The sequence below is a fragment of the Pristiophorus japonicus genome, chromosome 2 (genome assembly GCF_044704955.1).
Source record: "Pristiophorus japonicus isolate sPriJap1 chromosome 2, sPriJap1.hap1, whole genome shotgun sequence".
NCBI classification, from domain to species: Eukaryota; Metazoa; Chordata; class Chondrichthyes; family Pristiophoridae; genus Pristiophorus; species Pristiophorus japonicus.
In genome coordinates, this window is record NC_091978.1 from 210822710 (window position 1) to 210845106 (window position 22397).

Genomic DNA, 22397 nt, shown 5'->3' on the forward strand with positions numbered 1-22397 from the left:
GTCCTTACTACTAGGGGGATCAAGGGGTATGGCAAGAAAACAGGAATGGGGTACTGAAGTTGCATGTTCAGCCATGAACTCATTGAATGGCGGTGCAGGCTAGAAGGGCCGAATGGTCTACTCCTGCAGTTATTTTCTATGTTTCTATGTTTCTATGTTTCTATCCCCTCTCATTCTTCTGAACTCCAGTGAATACAAGCCCAGTTGATCCATTCTTTCTTGATATGTCAGTGCCACCATCCCGGGAATCAGTCTGGTGAACCTTCGCTGCACTCCCTCAATTGCAAGAATGTCCTTCCTCAAGTTAGGAGACCAAAATTGTACACAATACTTCAGGTGTGGCCTCACCAAGGCCCTGTACAACTGCAGCAACATCTCCCTCCTCCTGTACTCAAATCCCCTCGCTATGAAGGCCAATATGCCATTTGCTTTCTTAATCGCCTGCTGTACCTACATGCCAACCTTCAATGACTGATGTACCATGACACCCAGGTCTCGTTGCACCTCCCCTTTTTCTAATCTGTCACCATTCAGATAATAGTCTGTCTCTCTGTTTTTACCACCAAAGTGGATAACCTCACATTTATCCACATTATACTTCATCTGCCATGCATTTGCCCACTCACCTAACCTATCCAAGTCACTCTGCAGCCTCATAGCATCCTCCTCGCAGCTCACACTGCCACCCAACTTAGTGTCATCTGCAAATTTGGAGATACTACATTTAATCCCCTTGTCTAAATCATTAATGTACAATGTTAACAGCTGGGGCCCCAGCACAGAACCTTGCGATACCCCACTAGTCACTGCCTGCCATTCTGAAAAGTACCCATTTACTCCTACTCTTTGCTTCCTGTCTGACAACTAGTTCTCAATCCACGTCAGCACACTACCCCCAATCCCATGTGCTTTAACTTTGCACATTAATCTCTTGTGTGGGACCTTGTCGAAAGCCTTCTGAAAGTCCAAATCCACATCAACTGGTTCGCCATTGTCCACTCTCCTGGAAACATCCTCAAAAAATTCCACAAGATTTGTCAAGCATGATTTTCCTTTCACAAATCCATGCTGACTTGGACCTATCATGTCACCTCTTTCCAAATGTGCTGCTATGACATCCTTAATAATTGATTCCATCATTTTACCCACTACCGATGTCAGGCTGACCGGTCCATAATTCCCTGTTTTCTCTCTCCCTCCTTTTTTAAAAAGTGGGGTTACATTGTCTTCCCTCCACTCCATAGGAACTGATCCAGTCTATGGAATGTTGGAAAATGACTATCAATGCATCCGCTATTTCCAAGGCCATCTCCTTCAGTACTCTGGGATGTAGTCCATCAGGCCCTGGAAATTTATCGGCCTTCAATCCCATCAATTTCCCCAATACAATTTCCTGACTAATAAGGATTTCCCTCAGTTCCTCCTTCTTAGTAGACCCTCTGACCCCTTTTATATCCGGAAGGTTATTTGTGTCCTCCTTAGTGAATACCAAACCAAAGTAGTTGTTCAATTGGTCTGCCATTTCTTTGTTCCCAGTTATGATTTCCCCTGATTCTGACTGCAGGGGACCTTTGTTTGTCTTTACTTACCTTTTTCTCTTTACATATCTATAGAAGCTTTTGCAGTCCGTCATAATGTGCCCTGCACGCTTCCTCTCATACTCTATTTGCCCTGCCCTAATCAAACCATTCGTCCTCCTCTGATGAGTTCTAAATTTCTCCCAGTCCCCGGGTTCGCTGCTATTTCTGGACAATTTGTATGCCACTTCCTTGGCTTTAGTACTATCCCTGAATTCCCTTGATAGCCACGGTTGAGCCACCTTCCCTTTTTTATTTTTACACCAGACAGGGATGTACAATTGTTGTAGTTCATCCATGCGGTCTCTAAATGTCTGCCATTGCCCATCCACTGTCAACCCCTTAAGTATCATTCGCCAATCTATCCTAGCCAATTCACACCTCATACCTTCAAAGTTACCCTTCTTTAAGTTCTGGACCATGGTCTCTGAATTAACTGTTTCATTCTCCATCCAAATGTAGAATTCCACCATATTATGGACACTCTTCCCCAAGGGGCCTCGCACAACGAGATTTCTAATTAATCCTCCCTCATTACACAACACCCAGTCTAAGATGGCCTCCCCCCTAGTTGGTTCCTCGACATATTGGTCTAGAAAGCCATCCCCTATGCACTCTCGGAAATCCTCCTCTACCGTATTGCTTCCAGTTTGGCTAGCCCAATCTATGTGCATATTAAAGTCACCCATGATAACTGCTGCACCTTTATTGCATGCACCCCTAATTTCCTGTTTGATGCCCTCCCCAACATCACTACTACTGTTTGGAGGTCTGTGCACAACTCCCACTAACGTTTTTTGCCCTTTGGTGTTCTGCAGCTCTACCCATATAGATTCCACATCATCCAAGCTAATGTCCTTCCTAACTATTGCGTTAATCTTCTCTTTAACCAGCAATGCTACCCCACCTCCTTTTCCTTTTCTTCTATCCTTCCTGAATGTTGAATACCCCTGGATGTTGAGTTCCCAGCCCTGATCATCCTGGAGCCACTTCTCTGTAATCCCAATCACATCATATCCGTTAACATCTATTTGCACAGTTGATTCATCCACTTTATTACGGATACTCCTTGCATTAAGACACAAAGCCTTCAGGCTTGTTTTTTTAACACCCTTTTTCCTTTTAGAATTATGATGTCGTGTGGTCCTTTTTGTTTCTTGCCTTTGTTTACTCAGCCTTCCACTATTGCTTTTTACCTTTCTACCATCTGTTTCTGACTCCATATTACTTCGCCCTATCTCGCTGCATCGGTTCCCATCCCCCTGCCATATTAGTTTAAACACTCCCGAACTGCATTAGTAAATGTTGCCCCTCGGACATCAGTTCCAGTCCTGCCCAAGTACAGGTCCCACTTCCCCCAGAACTGGTTTCAATGTCCCAGGAATTTGAATCCCTCCCTCTTGCACCACTGCTCAAGCCATGTATTTATTCTAACTATCCTGCTCCCTCGACTCTGATTAGCACGTGGCACTGGTAGCAATCCAGAGATTACTATCTTTGAGGTCCTAATTTAATTTAACTCCTAGCTCCCTAAATTCAGCTTGCAGGACCTCTTCCCGCTTCTTACCTATATCGTTGGTACCTACATGTACCACGACAACTGGCTGTTCACCCTCCCTCTTCAGAATGCTCTGCAGCCGCTCCGAGACATCCTTGACCCTTGCACCAGGGAGGTAACATACCATCCTGGAGTCTCGGTTGCAGCTGCAGAAACTCCTATCTATTCCCCTTACAATACAGTCCCCTATCACTGTAGCTCTCCCACTCTTTTTCCCACCCTTCTGTGCAGCAGAGCCAGCCACGGTGCCATGGCCTTGGCTGCTGCTGCCCTCCCCTGATGAGTCATCCTCCTCAATAGTATCCAAAGTGGTGTATCTGTTTTGCAGGGGGATGACCGCAGGGGACCCCTGCATTACCTTCTTTGCACTGCTCTTCCTGCTGGTCTTCCATTCCCTAGCTGGCTGTGGACCCTTCCCCTGCAGTAAGATCAACTCGCTACACGTGCTACTCACATCATTCTCAGCATCGTGGATGCTCCAGGGTAAATCCACCCTCAGCTCCAATTCCGCAATGCGGTCTGCCTGCTGGTGTCCAGCACCTGCCATCTGCCCTCAATCACAATAACTAGTGCCTCCACTTCATCCTGTAAGAAATTCTTGGTCCTTGCGCCGTGTTGCATCTTGTATTGCATCTCTGATTTTTCCAATGAGAATTAAAGTTCTCACACACAACTGGCTCTTTAAAAATGGCCGAATGCAGACTGGGAGCTGTACTGGGCATGCACGCCCATCGAATCACATCAAAAATATCCCTTTTTCCCCCGTACATACACAGAAGGAGCAGCATCATTTTTTAGGCTCCACCCTGCTGAGGCTACAGGACAGGCTGCGCAGCACCAATTTCAAAAAATAGAAAGGGGAAACTTGCTACATTTTTTCTGGAGTCGTTGGGACCAAGAAAAATGGGCATAACTCTGGCAATACACCAAAAAATGGCATTGGGGAAAATTGAGCCCATTAACTGGGATAGAATCGGTAGAAAAGATATAGAGGGTGCAGAATTCTTCAAATGCATTCAGGAGAACTTTTTAGCCAGGATGTAGCAAGCACAACAAGAGAGGGGACGGTTCTGGATTTGGTTTTAGGGAATGAAGCTGGGCGGGTGGAAAGGGTATCAGTGGGAGAGCATTTTGCTAGCAGTGATCATAATTCAGTTAGATTTAGGGTAGTTATGGAAAAGGACAACGGTAGACCAGGAGTAAAATTTCTCAATTGGGGAAACGCCAATTTTACTAAGCTGGGAATGATTTAGCAGAAGTGGACTGGACACAGCTATTTGAAGGTTAATCAGTGTCCGAGCAGTGGGAGGCATTCAAGGCAGAGATAGAGGGTTCAGAGGAAATATGTTCCTACAAAGAAAAAGGGTGGGTCTCCCAAATCTAGATCCCCTGGATGTCAAGGGGCATGCAGGGTAGAATAAGGCAAAAAAGGGAAGCTTATATCAGATATCGAGATATAAATATGCAGAAAGCCTAGAGGAGTATAGAAAGGGGTGAAATTAAAAAGAAAATTAGGAAAGCAAAGAAAAACCCAAAGAGGTTTTATAAATACATAAAGGTCAAGAGGATAACTAAAGAGTAGGGCTTATTAGAGACCAAAAAGGTAACCTGTGTGTCGAGGCAGAAGACGCGGGTATGGTTCCAAATTAATACTTTGCATTTGTCTTCACAAAAGAGAGGGATAATGCAGACATTGTAGTTGAGGAAGAGTATGAAATATTAGATGAGAAATATCGTGAGATAGGAAATATTAAGGGGTTTAGAATCGTTGAAAGTAGCTATATCACCAGGTCCGGATGAAATGTATCCCAGGCTGTTAAGAGAAGCAAAGAAGGACATAACGGAAGCTCTGACATAATTTTTCTAGTCCTCTCTGGCTGCAGGTGTAGTGTCGGAGGACTGGAGGACTGCTGACGTTGTACCTTTATTTAAAAAGGGAGAAAGGGATAAGATCGAGTAGTTGCAGGCCAGTCAGCTTGAGCTCGGTAATGGGAAAATTATTGGAAAAAAAATAATCATTTAGAAAGGGACAGATTAATCAAGGACAGTCAGGATGGATTTGTTAAGGGAAGGTCATGTCTGACAAACTTTAATGAATTTTTTGAGGAATTAATAAGGCGGGTAGCGTGTTTGATGTAGATTACATGGATTTTAGCAAGGTTTCTGAAAAGGTCCCATGTGGCAGACTGGTCAGAAAAGTAAAAACTGACGGGATCCAAGGGAAAGTGTCAAGTTGGATCCAAAATTGGCTCAATGGCATGAAGCAAAGGGTAATGGACCACGGGAGTTTTTGTGACTGGCAAGCTGTTTCCAATGGGGTTAAGCAAGGCTCAGTACTAGGTGCCTAGCATTCTTTAATGTATTAGTTTCTGGGATGTGGGCATCACTGGCAAGGCCAGCATTTATTGCCCACCCCTAATTGCTCTTGAGAAAATGGTGCCTTCTTGAACCGCTGCAGTCCGTGTGTTGAGGGTACACCAACAGTACTGTTAGGGAGGGAGTTCCAAGATTTTGACCCAGCAACTGTGAAGGAGCAGAGATATATTTCCAAGTCAGTATATACATAGATGACCTGGAAGAGGGGACAGAGTGTAGTGTAACAAAATTTGCAGATGACACAAAGATTAGTGGGAAAGCGGGTTGTGTAGAGGACACAGAAAGGCTGCAAAGAGATTTAGATAGGTTAAGCGAATGGGCTAAGGTTTGGCAGATGGAATACAATGTCGGAAAGTGTAAGGTCATCCACCTTGGGAAAAAAAACAGTAAAAGGGAATATTATTTGAATGGGGAGAAATTACAACATGCTGTGGTGCAGAGGGACCTGGGGGTCCTTGTGCATGAATCCCAAAAAGTTAGTTTGCAGGTGCAACAGGTAATCAGGAAGGCGAATGGAATGTTGGCCTTCATTGCGAGAGGGATGGAGTACAAAAGCAGGGAGGTCCTTCTGCAACTGTATAGGGTATTGGTGAGGCTGCACCTGGAGTACTGCGTGCAGTTTTGGTCACCTTACTTAAGGAAGGATATACTAGCCTTGGAGGGGGTACAGAGATGATTCACTAGGCTGATTCCGGAGATGAGGGGGTTACCTTATGATGATAGATTGAGTAGACTGGGTCTTTACTCGTTGGAATTCAGAAGGATGAGGGTTGATCTTATAGAAACATTTAAAATAATGAAAGGGATAGACAAGATAGAGGCAGAGAGGTTGTTTCCACTGGTCGGAGAGACTAGAACTAGGGGGCACAGCCTCAAAATACAGGGGAGCCAATTTAAAACCGAGTTGAGAAGGAATTTCTTCTCCCAGAGGGTTGTGAATCTGTGGAATTCTCTGCCGAAGGAAGCAGTTGAGGCTAGCTCATTGAATGTATTCAAGTCATAGATAGATAGATTTTTAACCAATAAGGGAATTAAGGGTTATGGGGAGCGGGCGGGTAAGTGGAGCTGAGTCCACGGCCAGATCAGCCATGATCTTGTTGAATGGCGGAGCAGGCTCGAGGGGCTAGATGGCCTACTCCTGTTCATAATTTTTATGTATGTTCTTATAGGATGGTGTGTGACTTGGAGGGGAACTTGTCGGTGATGGTGCTCCTATGCACCTGCTGCCCTTGTCGTTCCAGATGGTGGAGGTCGCGGGTTTGGGAGGGGCTGCTGTAGAAGCCTTGGCGACTTGCTGCAGTGCATCGTGTAGATGGTACACACTGCAGCCACAGTGCACCAGTGTGGAGGGAGTGAATGTTTAAGGTGGTGGATGCGGTGCCAATCATGCAGGCTGCTTTGTCCTGGATGGCGTTGAGCTACTTGAGTGTTGTTGGAGCTGCACTACTCCAGGCAAGTGGAAAGTATTCCATCACACTCCTGACTATTGCCTTGTAGATGGTGGGAATCTGACAAATCTGTTGGAGTTTTTGAGGTTGTAACTAACAGAATAGACAAAAAGCAGGAAACTACAGACCAGTTAGCATCTGTGGTTGGGAAAATGTTGGAGTCCATTATTAAAGAAGCAGTAGCAGAACATTTGGAAAAGCAAAATTCGGTCAAGCAGAGTCAGCATGGATTTATGAGGGGAAGTCATGTTTGACAAATTTGCTGGCGTTCTTGGTTGGCAGACAGGAAGCAGAGGGTCGGGATAAACGGGTCCTTTTCAGGATGGCAGGCAGTGACGAGTGGAGTGCTGCAGGGCTCAGTGGTGGGACCCCAGCTCTTTACCATATACATTAATGATTTGGATGAAGGAATTGAGTGTAATATCTCCAAGTTTGCAGATGACACTAAACTGGGTGGCGGTGTGAGCTGTGAGGGGGATGCGAAGAGGCTGCAGGGTGACTTAGACAGGTTAGGTGAGTGGGCAAATGCATGGCAGATGCAGTATAATGTGGATACATTTGAGGTTATCCACTTTGGGGGCAAAAATGCAAAGACAGAATATTATCTGAATGGTGGCAGATTAGGAAAAGGGTAGGTACAACGAGACCTGGGTGTCATGGTTCATCAGTCATTCAAAGTTGGCATACAGGTACAGCAGGCAGTAAAGAAGGCAAATGGTATGTTGGCCTTCAGATCTAGGGGATTTAAGTATAGGAGCAGGGAGGTCATACTCCAGTTGTGCAGGGTCTTGGTGAGGCCTCACATGGAATATTGTGTTCAGTTTTGGTCTCCTAATCTGAGGTAGGACATTCTTGCTATTGAGGGAGTGCAGCGAAGGTTCACCAGACTGATTCCCAGGATGGCTGGACCGACATATGAAGAGAGACTGGATCAACTGGGCCTTTATACATTGGAGTTTAGAAGGATGAGAGGGGATCTCATAGAAACATACAAGATTCTGACAGGAAGGGACAGGTTAGATGCAGGTAGATTGTTCCTGATATGTCCTTACTATACAGTATAGATGCACAGGAGGCCCATACTTGAGAGAAGGTCACTCTGTGACCAGTTGCCTTTATTACCAAGACCTCAAGTGATGAAGGTGGGTGCAGCTTCCCCTTTTATACCTGAAAGTCCAGGTTAGGAGTGTCTCCCACAAGTTCACCCCCTTGTGGTCAATGTTCTCAAGGTGTACAACTTAGGTCAGCTTATACATGGATTACAATGATAGTTGAATACATGACATCACCTCCCCCCGAAAGTCTTATTGGGATCACAGGTTGAGTCTCTCTGGTGGTTTACGCTCCCTTGTAGAGCGCCTGAGTTGGGGCTCCGGTTGTTGGGTGTTGGCCTGAGTGTCTGCTGTTTGCGGTGCCTCAGGCCTGTCCAGTCTGCCCACAGTGACTGGGCTCTCCTCCACTTGGTTTCGTTGTTCGACCACATGTGGTGGAGTAAACTCTACGTCGTGTTCTTCCACTGCTTCTTCTATGGTGTTGCTGAACCTCCTTTTAGTTTGATCCGCGTGTTTGCGGCAGAGTTGTCCACTGGTAAGTTTAACTACCAAAACCCTATTCCCCTCTTTGGCAATCACAGTGCCTGCTAGCCATTTGGGCCCTGCAGCGTAATTAAGAACAAAAACAGGGTCATTGTCATCAATACATCGCGCCCTCGCATTCCTGTCATGGTAGTCACATTGTGACTGACGCCTGCTCTCAACAGTTTCTTTCATAGCAGCTCTGCGGGTGGAACCCCTGTGAGCGAGTGTGGTCGGGATCTATTGGCCAACAGGAGGCGTGACAAGCGGCTTTGTAGGGGACCCCCTTGGATTCTGAACATCCCCTGTTTGATTATCTGCACTGCTCGTTCCACCTGGCCGTTTGAGGCCGGCTTGAACGGTGTCGTTCTGACATGGTTGATTCCATTGCCTGCCATGAAGTCCTCGAATTCAGTGCTTGTGAAGCACGGGCCATTGTCTCTGACCAAGACATCCGGTAGACCATGGGCGGCGAACATTGCCCGTAGACTTTCTACCGTGGCAGAGGATGTGCTTGAATTTAAAATGGCACACTCAATCCATTTGGAGTAGGCGTCTACTACAACCAAAAACATTTTTCCCATGAAAGGATCTGCGTAGTCCACATGGATGCATGAGCATGGCTTGGCGGGCCAGGACCAGGGTCTAAGGGGGGCTTCCCTGGGTGCGTTGCCCAGCTGAGCACAGGTGTTGCACCTGCGAACACAAAGTTCCATCTGCATCTATCCCTGGCCACCAACTGTGTGACCTGGCAAATGCCTTCATCATGACAATGCCCGGGTGCTCATTGTGAAGTTCTCTGATAAACACCTCTCTGCCCATCTGGGGCATGACTACTCGGTCTCCCCATGGTAGGCAATCGGCCTGAATTGAGAGTTCATCCATGTGCCGATGAAACGGTTTAAATTCCTCAGGGCATGCTCCGTGCGTGGCTGCCCAGTCCCCATTCAGGACACATTTCTTAACTAAAGACAGTAGCGGGTCTTTGTTTGTCCAGACTTTAACCTGACGGGCTGTCACAGGTGAGCCTTCACTTTTGAAAGCTTCATCAGCCATGACCATCTCAGCATCATGCTCAGTTGCCCCCTCAGTGGTGGCTAGTGGGAGCCTGCTGAGTGCATCGCCGCAGTTTTCAGTGCCCAGTCATGGCCGAATTGTATAGTCATAGGTAGCTAATGTGAGTGCCCACCTTTGTATGCGGGCCGATGCATTCGCATTTATGGCCTTGTTGTCGGCCAAAAGGGACGTTAGGGGTTTGTGATCTGTCTCCAGCTCAAATTTCCTGCCAAACAGGTACTGGTGCATTTTTTTTTACTGCATATACACATGCTAGTGTTTCCTTTTCTACCATCCCGTAGCCCCTTTCTGCCCGGGTCAGACTTCTGGAGGCATAAGCTACCGGCTGTAACTGACCATTGGCATTCATATGTTGCAACACACACCCGACCCCATAGGATGACGCATCGCACGTTAAAACAAGTTTCTTACACAGGTCATATAACGTTAACAGTTTGTTGGAACATAACAAATTGCGAGCTCTATCAAAAGCCCTTTCCTGGCTGTCCCCCCAGACCCAATCACGACCTTTGCGTAGGAGCTCGTGTAGCGGCTCTAACAGCGTGCTCAATTTGGGAAGAAAGTGACCAAAATAGTTCAGGAACCCCAGGAACGAACGCAGCTCCGTCATGTTACGGGGTCTGGGTGCCTTCTGGATCGCTTCCGCTTTGGATGCAGTCGGTCTGATCCCGTCTGCTGCTACCCTCTTCCCCAGGAATTCTACCTCTGGAGCTAAGAAGACGAACTTCGCCTTTTTCAGTCGCAGCCCTGCCCGGTCCAGTCTGCGTAGCACCTCCTTCAGGTTGTGTCGGTGTTTTTCAGTATCGCGACCCGTGATGAGGATGTCATCTTGAAAAACCACTGTCCTTGGAATCGACTTGAGGAGGCTTTCCATATTTCGCTGAAAGATCGCGGCGGCCGAACGAATCCCAAACGGACATCAGTTGTACTCAAACAACCCCTTGTGTGTCATGATGGTGGTCAGCTTCTTCGACTCACTCGCCAGCTCCTGGGTCATGTAAGCTGAGGTCAGGTCCAATTTCGAAAAAAGTTTGCCACCGGATAGCGTCGCAAAGAGGTCCTCCGCTCTCGGTAGCGGGTACTGGTCTTGGAGTGACACCCGATTGATGGTGGCCTTGTGATCGCCACATATCCTGACCGACCCATCCGCCTTGAGCACCGGCATAATTGGGCTCGCCCAGTCACTAAATTTGACTGGCGAGATGATGCCTTCCCTCAGCAGGCAGTCCAATTCGCATTCTATCTTTTCTCGCATCATGTACGGCACCGCTCTGGCCTTGTGATGTACTGGCCTGGCGTCCGGGTTTATGTGAATCACTACCTTGGCCCCCATGAAAGTGCTGATGGCGGGTTGAAATAATGAGTCAAATTTGTCCAGGATCTGTGAGCATGATACTCGCTCCACAGAAGAAATTGCATTGACATCACCCCATTTCCAGTTCAGGACAGCAAGCCAACTCCTCCCCAGTCGTGCGGGACCGTCCCCCGGGACAATCCAGAGTGGCAACCTGTTCTCTGAATCTTTGTGGGTCACGACTACCGTAGTGCTGCCTAGCACCGGAATGATCTCCTTTGTATAAGTCCGTAGCTGTGCGTCAATCGGCAATAATTTTGGCCTCCTGGCCTTGGACGCCCACAACCTTTCAAACTGTTTGATACTCATCAGGGACTGGCTGGCCCCCGTGTCTAGTTCCATTAATACTGGGATGCGATTGAAGAGCACTTTCATCATTATCGGTGGCATCCTGGTATATGTGCTCCACATGAACTCGCTGAACTTCAGCTTCCAGCAATTTCCCCCAATTGGTCTCGTAGGGCTTACATCGGGCCCATCCTCCTCGAACATCAACCTGGCTGCAGGCTTCCTGCACATACGTGCCAAGTGACCGCTGACGTTGCAGTTTCTGCAGGTATATTGCTGATACCTGCAAGCTCTGGCTGGGTGTTTGCCTCCACACCTTCAGCATGAGCTGGAGGCCCCGTTGTTGGAAACAAAAGGTCCATTACCACTCGATCGTCTCTGACTGTCTCTGTAACTGTCCTTAAGCGCAACATTTACAGGTGTTGATGGCCCCATTACTGGCCGCATTGTCCCTTGTGATGGCATGAATCGCCGTTCAGCTAGCCATTGTCTCTGTTGAATTCCCCCTTTGGGTTCGACTGCATGCGGGGGCATGTCCGATTGCCCTTGTCTGCCTGGAGAACTGTGTGCCGTATTAACAATGTTGACTCCCTGGTCTTTTGCTGCATTTGAGCCAAGATTTTTGTCATATATCATTCTGGTCTCTTCCTCCCCTGAGATAAATGTCTGGGCTATCAGAGCCACCGCTTCCAAGGTCAAGTCTTTGGTCTCAATCAGCTTCCTGAAAACCTCAATAAAAAAGTCTCACAGCATCTCCGCTCTACATGCATCTGGGAACTTACATAGGCTCGCCAGTCACTGGAGATCTGCCACCAAGTCTGGAACGCTTTGCCCTTCTCGCCGCCGGTGCATTTAAAACCGGTGTCTCGCCATGTGCATGCTGCTCGCCAGTTTAAGGTGTTCCTGGATCAACTTACTGAGCTCTTTGAACGTCTTGTCCGCCGGCTTCTCTGGCGCTAGAAGGGCCTTCATCAGGGAGTATGTTCTGGATCCACAAACCGTCAGGAGATGAGCCCCGCGTTTGTCGGCCGAATCCTGTCCCAATCATTCCTTAGTGACAAAACTTTGCTGTATTCTCTCAATAAAGTTGTCCCAATCATCACCAACACAGTACCTCTCTTCTGTGCTGCTAGTGGCCATGCTCGCGTGGTTTAAATCCCAGTTTCTCGTCACCAATGATATGTCCTTACTATACAGTATAGATGCACAGGAGGCCCATACTTGAGAGAAGGTCACTCTGTGACCAGTTACCTTTATTACCAAGACCTCAAGTGATGAAGGTGGGTGCAGCTTCCCCTTTTATACCTGAAAGTCCAGGTTAGGAGTGTCTCCCACAAGTTCACCCCCTTGTGGTCAATGTTCTCAAGGTGTACAACTTAGGTCAGTTTATACATGGATTACAATGATAGTTGAATAATGACAATTCCCGATGTTGGGAAAGTCCAGAACCAGGGTCACAGTCTGAGGATAAGGGGTAGGCAATTTAAGACTCAGATGAGGAGAAACTTCTTCACTTAGAGAGTTGTTAACCTGTGGAATTCCCTACCGTAGAGAGTTGTTGATGCCAGTTCATTGGATATATTCAAGAGGGAATTAGATATGGCCCTTACGGCTAAGCTGATTAAGGGATATGGAGAGAAAGCAGGAAAGGGGTACTGAGGGAATGACCAGCCATGATCTTATCGAATGGTGGTGCAGGCTCGAAGGGCCGAATGGCCTACTCCTGCACCTATTTTCTATGTTTCTATGTTTCTCACCGTCCGAGCCTGGGGTTTGCAGTGGGGTGCAGCAAGTCACACCCAGGGCCCCACCCTCCGATGCTGCGGGTCCCAGTGGGATACAGTGAGCCACAGCCAGGGTGAGGAGGGTAGGAGAGAGGTGCAGGATGTAACAGATGTGGTTCAGATGATGGCAATGAGTGCGGAGAGCATTGATCTTACCCGATCTCTCCTGGACATCATCAGTGGGGTGGGTGATGAGGCATCAGGACTGTCGGAAGAAGTAGGAACACTCTCACAAGAAATGGGAACACTGTCCGGAAATGTGAGGGAGGGAATGTTTCAGTCAGCCAAAACAATGTCGGTGCACATGAGGGAGGGAGTGTTGCAGGTAGCTGAGACACTGTCAGGGCACATGAGGGAGGGAATGTCGGAGTTAGCTGCTGCAATAAGGGAACACGCCCAGACCCCGTGCCCATTGACGGAATCAACTGCCACTCCTACTCCAATCCTCAGACCAGCCTCTGAAGAGGCCCAAGTCGGGCGCTCCACATTATCGCCTGCCCCTCCACCCCACCCCACCCAAGAAGTGTGCATTACACGAGATGTTCGAAAGAATAAGCTGGTACCAACCCGAGAAATGTTGTGCCACTGCCTGCGGGCAGGGGTGGAGTCACCAAGACCAAGGGCAGCGACGGTCTTAGAATAAGGTGGAGGAGAGATGGATGCAGCCTTTCTTTGCTGTTGTTGTTCTTATTATTGTTGTTGTTGTAACTGTTCTCAAATTAAAAGTTTTTTGTAAGTTATGTAAATTTACAAGTTTACAAGTTTTTAAGTGATCTTAGAGTTTGGAAGTGATCTTAAAGTTTGTAAGTGATCTTAACTGAAAACTTGAAAGTTTGATACAAGAATATTTTTTATTAAATTTAAGTACAAACAAATGTTTGTTAAACTTTTGAATAAAATATATTTTAAATTATAACTGAATCATTTCCATTATTTGTTCCATTTTTATTAACACAACTTTTTGAACTAAAGAAGAATCAGTTCCATCATTTGTTTGATTAACACAACACAACATTACAGAACAGGTCCAAACAGTAAAGATGGTCCATGTGGAATAGTTGCCGCTGAGCCTTCAGGCAGCAAAGCGTTTACGGATGAGCCTCTAGCGCAAGGCTCAAGCAATCATTAAAGGGACACGACAGCCCAACCTCCTCTGCCATCGTGCTCCAGGTTCAGGTAGCTGCATGGCTTCCTCGTCCTCCTCCTCCTCGTCATCTGCATCTTTTTCATCATCATCAGCCACTCTCACCTCAGGTGGGTCTACTACTATCAGCTGCTGCTGACTCGTGATGGAGATGTTATGCAGCATGCAGCACACAACAATGAACTGACCGACAATCTCAGGGGAGTGCTGCAAGTATCCTCCAGAATGGTCCAGGCATCGGAAATGTTGTTTCAAGATGCCAATGGTCCTCTCTATGATGCTGCACGTCGCAATGAGTGACATATTGTATTCCCGGTCAGCTTCCATCCAGGTTACACGTAGGGGCTTCATGAGCCAGGTGGCGAGGCCATACCCTTTATCTCCCAGTAGCCAGCTCTGCCCTTCTGGCTGCTGCTGAAACAGGGCAGATATGATGCTCTCGCATAAGATGAACACATCATGGGTCCTCCCAGGGTATTTTGCATCAACTGACATGATGCGATGCATGTCGTCACACACGAGCTGCACATTAATGGAGTGGAAGCCTTTTCTGTTCCTGTATATCTCGGAATCCTCCAAAGGTGCCCGCAAGGCGATGTGGGTACAATCAATGCAGCCATTTGCATTACCTTTGGGAAGCCAGCAATCCTGGAGAAGCCCACAGCCCTTTCACGCATTGCCTGGGCGGTCATGGGGAACTTTATGTAGTCATTCCTCCAGGCATAAAGTGCAGCAGTCAGCTGCCAAATGCAGATATGTGCTGCATGTTGAGAAATGGTGCACACATCCCCAGTTGTAGCCTGGAACGATGCCGCTGCATAGAATGAAAGTGCAAATGTAACCTTCACTTCAACTGACAAAGCAGTCCTACTGACACTTCTAGGTTGCAGGTCTGCTTTTACTAACTTACAGATCTCAGTTACAACTTCTTTGCGGAAATGCAGCCTTCTGACACAGTCTGCATCACTCAGGTGCGGTTACAAACGCCTGTCTCGATTTACCTGATGTGCTCTGAGGTTCCTCGTGCGATGATGTTGAATCAATTGTCTCCTCTGCAGCACCATCATGCAGAAGGCTTGCACAAGGTATGTCAGTATTGCCCCCAGGATTCAATTATACCTTTGCATGAAGCTCAAAATGGCAGGCAGTACAAGGTTCTTTGTTCTCCCTCCCCAAGATCGATGCCCTCGTATGGACCACACCCAGGTCTGAAGAGGCACCATGATCGGGACCGGAACCCCCCCCCCCGCCCCCCGGGCTTCATTTGATGTGTAGCCTTCTCATGCCTTCGGTTCGCCTTCCACAGCCCCCGCCGCCCACCACCACCCCCCCGGCTTCTTTTCAAGCCGAGCACCGAGCCCTGTGCCTGGGCGAGGGATCGATTCTGCCGGCCGACTCTCCGACCCTCGAGCTCGGTTTGGAGACGTTCGGTAATGGCGTATCAGTTTAAAAAAAATGAAAACTTTAAAATTCCATTAAACTTCCATTTCCTGCATTTTAAGTTTTAAAAATTAAAGCCTGATTATGGATATTTATGTGTTCTTGACTCCCTCCAAAACTTCGCATAAAAACAATGGCGTCTTTCTATGCCGATTTTTTAATGTGTGCTGGTTTCTCTTGAGTGCCCAGAAGGTTTTTCGGGAGTGGTCATATACGCCATCCTAGGAGAAATTAAAATTGGCCAAACTTCCATAATTGTGAAAAACTGGCGCAGACATCAGGTTGCGCAAAAAAAAACTAACATAAAAAAATTATAACTAACTGGAGCACAAAGATTGGGGAAACTTAGATTGTTTAATTTAGGCCAAAAAGAGCGATGCGCGCCAAAAAAATGGTACAAATCACTGGGGAAAATTGAGCCCAAAATTAGGGTAGTTGAAATCCTCTTCTATTACTGCTCTATTGTTTTTCCACTTCTCAAAACTTGCCCAAATATGCTCTTCTATCTCCCTCGCTCTGTTTGCGGATCTATAGTTGATTTCAAACAGTGTGATTGTGCTTTTTTTGTTCTTCACTTCAACCCATATGACCTAATTTGATGATCCTTCCAACATAGCATCCCTCCTCACCGCTGTAACTGTTTCTTCAACCAATATTGTGACCCCCCTCCTTTTTTATCCTCCTCTCTATTTCATCTGAAAACGTAACCAGGAATGTTGAGCTTGCCATTCTTTCAGCCATGTTTCAGTAATAGCTATGATATCGTACTTCCACGTGTCTCTCTGTGCTCTCAGCTCATCTGCCTTGTTCACCAGACTCCTTGCATTGGAGTATATACCATTAAGAACTGTCATACTCCTTGGTTGTCTATTTTCTCGCCTTTGCTTCCTCTGCCTTCCAAACTCATTTAATAATTTTCTACCTTCCATTTCCAGCTTTGCTTCTCTCCCTTCTGAATCTATGCTCAAGTTCCCATCCCCCTGCCAAGCTCCCCCCACCCCCCCACCCCATGCCCCCTCCACGGGGGATATTGGTCCCGGCCCTGTTGAAGGTCAACCCGTCTAGTTCATACCGGTCCCACCTCCCCCAGAACCGGTCCCAATGCCTCAGGAATCTAAACATAGAAAACATAGAAACATATAAAATAGGTGCAGGAGCAGGCCATTCGGCCCTTCGATCCTGCACCACCATTCAATATGATCATGGCTGATCATGCAACTTCAGTACTCCACTCCTGCCTTCTGTCCATACCCCCTGATCCCTTTAGCCATAAGGGCCACATCTAACTCCCTTTTGAATATATCCAACGAACTGGACAACAACTTTCTGTGGTAGAGAATTCCATAGGTTCACAATTCTCTGGGTGAAAAAGTTTCTCCTCATCTCGGTCCTATATGGCTTACCCCTTTTCCTTAGACTGTGATCCCTGGTTCTGGATTTCCCCAACATCGGGAACATTCTTCCTGCATCTAACCTGTCCAATCCCGTCAGAATTTTGTATGTTTCTTTGAAATTCCCTCTCAGTCTTCTAAATTCCAGTGAATATAAGCCTCGTCGATCCAGTCTTTCTTAAATGTCAGTGCTGCCATCCCGGGAATCAGTCTGGTGAACTTTCGCTGCACACCCTCAATAGCAAGAATGTCCTTCCTCAGATTAGGAGACCAAATCTGCACACAATACTCAAGGTGTGGTCTCACCAAGGCCCTATACAACTGCAGCAAAACCTCCCTGCCCTTATACTCAAATCTTCTCGCTATGAAGGCGAACATGCCATTTGCTTTCTTAACTACCTGCTGTACCTGCATGCCTACTTTCAATGACTGATGTACCATGGCACCCAGGTCTTGTTGCACCTCCCCTTTCACTAATTTGTCACCATTCAGATAATAATCTGCCTTCCTGTTTTTGCCACCAAAGTGGATAACCTCACACTTATCCACATTATACTGCATCTGCCATGCATTTGCCCACTCACCTAACCTGTCCAAGTCACCCTGCGGCCTCTTAGAATCCTCCTCACAGCTCACACCGCCACCCAGCTAGTCACATCTGCAAACTTATATTGTAAATAGTTGGGGTCCCAGCACTGAACATTGCTGTACCCCACTAGTCACTGCCTGCCATTCTGAAAAGGACCCGTTTATTCCCACTCTTTGTTTCCTGTCTGCCAATCAGTTCTCTATCCACATCAATACATTACCCCCAATCCCATGTGCCTTAAGTTTTCTCACTAATCTCTTGTGTGGGACCTTGTCAAAAGCCTTTTGAAAGTCCAAATACACCACATCCACTGGTTCTCCCTTATCCACTCTACTAGTTACATCCTCAAAAAATTCTAGAAGATTTGTCAAGCATGATTTCCCTTTCATAAATCCATGCTGACTTGGACCAATCCGGTCACTGCTTTCCAAATGCATTGCTATTGCATCTTTAATAATTGATTCCAGCCTTTTCCCCACTACCGATGTCAGGCTAACCGGTCTATAATTCCCTGTTTTCTCTCTCCCTCCTTTTGTAAAAAGTGGGGTTACATTAGCTACCCTCCAATCCACAGGAACTGATCCAGAGTCCATCGAATGTTGGAAAATGACCACCAATGCATCTACTATTTCTTGGGCCATTTCCTTAAGTACTCTGGGATGCAGACTATCAGGCCCTGGGGATTTATCGGCAATCAATCCCATCAATTTCCTTAACACCATTTCCTGACTAATACGGATTTCCCTCAGTTCCTCCTTCTCGCTAGACCCTCGGTCCCCTAGTATTTTCGGGAGGTTATTTGTGTCTTCCTTAGTGAAGACAGAACCAAAGTATTTGTTCAATTGGTCTGCCATTTCCTTGTTCCCCATTATGAATTCACCTGATTCTGACTACAAGGGACCTACATTAGTCTTCACTAATCTTTTTCTCTTCACATATCTATAGAAGCTTTTGCAGTCAGTTTTTATGTTCCCTGCAAGTTTACTCTCATACTCTATTTTTCCCCTCCTAATTAAATCCTTTGTCATCCTCTGCTGAATTCTAAATTTCTCTCAGTCCTCAGGTTTGCTGCGTTTTCTGGTCAATTTATATGCCTCTTCCTTGGATTTAACACTATCTCTAATTTCCCTTGTTAGCCACGGTTGAGCCACCTTCCCTGTTTTATTTTTATGCCAGACAGGGATGTACAATTGTTGTAGTTCATCCATGTGATCTTTAAATGTCTGTCATTGCCTATCTACTGTCAACCCTTTAAGTATCATTCGCCAGTCTATCCTAGCCAATTTACGTCTCATACCATCGAAGTTACCTTTCTTTAAGTTCAGGACCCTAGTCTCTGAATTAACTGCGTCACTCTCCATCTTAATGAAGAATTCTACCATATTATGGTCCCTCTTCCCCAAGGGGCCTCAAACGACAAGATTGCTAATTAATCCTCTCTCATTACACAAGACCCAGTATAGGATGGCCTGCTCTCTCGTTAGTTCCTTGGCATATTGGTCTAGAAAACTATCCCTTATATACTCCAGGAAATCCTCCTCCACAGTATTGCTACCAGTTTGGTTAGCCCAATCTATATGTAGATTAAAGTCACCCATGATAACTGCTGTACCTTTATTGCATGCATCCCTAATTTCCTGTTTGATGCCATCCCCTGCACATTCATCTGCTCTATCCTTCTATTTCTATAATCGCTAGTACGTGGCACCAGGAGTAATCCGGAAATTACCATTTTGAGGTTTTGCTTATTAATCTCTTTCCTAGCTCCCTAAAATCTGCCTGCAGGACTTCATTGCTCTTTCTGCCGATGTCATTGGTACCGATATGGACCACGACCTCTGGCTATTCATCCTCCCCCCTCAGACTGTCCTACAGCCGCTCAGTGATATCCTTGATTCTGGCACCAGGGAAGCAACATACCATCCTTGAGTTACGTCTGTGGCCACAGAAAAGCCTGTCTGTTCCCCTAACTATTGAAGCTCCTATCACTATTGCTTTTCTGTCCTTCCTCCTCCCGACCCGTATAGCTGAGCCACCCAGGGTGCCATGGCCTTGGCTCTGGCTGTACTCCCCAGAGGAACCATCATCCTCACCACTATTCAGAACTGAATACAGGTTAGAGAGAAACATGCACTCAGGGAAATCCTGCACTACCTGCCTGGCCCTCCTTGTCTGTCTGGCAATCACCCAGTCCCTGTCTGCTTGCAAACTCTTAAACTGTGAGGTGACCACCTCCTGAAACATGCTAGCCACATAACTCTCAGCCTCATGGATGCACTGCAGTGACCCAGAGCTCGAGCTCCTCCAGCTGACTACACTTCTTGCACTTGTAGTTGTCCAGGACATGAGAAGCATTCCATGGGACTCAGGCGCCCTGCCATGCATCTATCTATTAGAATACTAACTAAACTTCTTAGTTTAACCCACTGCCCTAATTAGAGAGAAAAAAGACAAATTTATTTACTCAAATTTAACAAGAACTGCTGAGATATTGAACAAAAAGCACCTAAATATTTGTGATGGTCTCTGAGCCACTTTGAGACACAGTAGCTTGGTTTACCGTTTCCTGCCACAGAATCCTTTTGGATTCGGGAGAGATCTAAAGAAGAAGCCGGAAGCATGGAGACAGTCAGACATTTTTGCTGCTAAAGTTTAAGGGCTAGACTTTCCACTTTGCTGTCTATCGCACCCAAAATGGGCGACGTTCCAGCAATGTTCAATGTCCCAGCCTTAACGATCGCTGGCTCATCGCCCATTTTTTGGATGGCGATTTTCCACTCGGCGATAGGCCAGCGATATGACGCTCGCCCAATGAACGACCAGCGATGTGGAAGGCAAAAGTTTCCCTAGCAAAGGCCTTCTGCGCATGCGATTTTTTTCCCCGGTTGACAGCATTTCACACGTTTCAGGAGGTCAGGGGGTCATCCACACATGCACAGAAGGTTGATTGTGATGGGAGAGAGAGAGAGAGAGAGCAAGGAGGAGGCGGGAGCTTGGATTAGGATTAAGAGAGGATTAAGAGAACAAACGGTGATAAATTGGAAAACGTCAGTGTAAAAACTGTCATTTGATTGAGTGTAATCAAAAACGTTAATTTTAAAACGTGAGTTAAAAATATTATAAAAGTTATCAAAATAATGCAGCATTATCATTGGATGTGGAGGAAGTATGCAAAAGGGCCAAGCCCTTCTCAGATGAGGCAAACGAGGTCCTCGTTCAGGAGGTGTATGCAAGGTAGGGCGAGTTAACCCGGGATGGCAGTGGGAAACCCCCACACCGGACATACAGGAAGATATGGGCCGAGATTTCGGACATCGGCTTGGCGGCGTCTAATGAGGCGAGGGGGTCCAACTAATGCCGTAAGCGTTGGCACAGCCTGGTCGCGTCAGCAAGAGTAAGTACAGATTTTACATTTTGTACATTATTGTATAGTATTGCAATTTTAATATTAAATCGCCTGCATTGAAATATATTTTGCACACAGCGGGATACTTTTGTACATGAGCTCCTGACATTGCAGACCTCAATGGAGATTGTATTAGAGACAGATGTGTTTGTGTCAATCATCACCTCGTATCCCCGATATGTGTTATAACTGGTAAAATGTCTTTCCATGATAGTACACATACCATACAGCTTATGCCATGCACTTTGCCAATTTTGCAGAGGAAGATATCGAACAACTGAGCCCAGTAGAGATGCACGGGAGGGGGCACAGCTGCGTTACAGCCGCTGAGTGACATTGAGGAGCATACTGCAGCTCTGGTGGGGACCCATAGTCGAGCAGCCACCTCCCGTGGATCTGCCGAGCCCTTTGATGTGTCACGTGAGTAATGTGTCAACCAGTGTTAAAGTAATGTGACGTAGTTTCATGATAATATATGAATGTACGGTCCTCTTAATCAATTTATATATCTCAGACTAATCCTGCCTCCACAACTCTGTGTTACTCAATTCCGCAGAGATGTACTACCATATATCCTAACATACGATGCATTGTTATGTAACGTCTCCTGGTCTCATTTATTGTAGCAGTGATGCTCCTCTGCAATATGTACACCTCTGCTATAATAAACTCAATAAGCTCAATTGTGTTTTGCAGGGCCCACAACACCCACAGCACAAATGTGCAGATCATTAGCGGTTCCATTACAGGTGGTCCTCACAACGAGTGGGGAGAAGGAGGAGGAGGAAGAGGAAGATACCACAGAGCCTGAGGAGGAGGAAGTGGATTCGAAGGAAATGCCCCTAGCATCTCTCATCATGTGGTGGAATCACCTGTGGGACCTGTGGCCATTACGTCGGCATCTTCGACGGAAGAAGAAGCGGGACCAAGCGGCACCAAGGCAAGCATTAGTGCCCTCGCAGACCCCATGGAGGTTGAGTCAGCGAGTAGAGCACACGCTTACCCTGGCTGATCGCTTGGATGGCTGAGCTCAAATGTGAAAGGAGACCGTTGCGATAAGTCGCGACCATCTCCAGGCATTTCTGGACATCACGGAGACCTTCTCCCGGGTGTCACAACAGATGCTCGAGCAGATGATTCAGCAGACCGGTGCCACCAATGCCTTGTGGCATACATTGTTGGCGGGACACGGCGCTGCACCTGAATGTGACATGATGCCGCAGACCATAAACGGCAGCACACAAGTGGGTCAGGAGGACTCGGAAGGCGATCCCCATGCTTGGCCTTCCCCTCCTACACCCCCCCCAATAGGCGATCACACTACCAGCTCCCCCACCACGGCAGGAAGTCTTGCCATTGGCAGTTGCATGCCCGGGTCGTCTTGGTGCCAC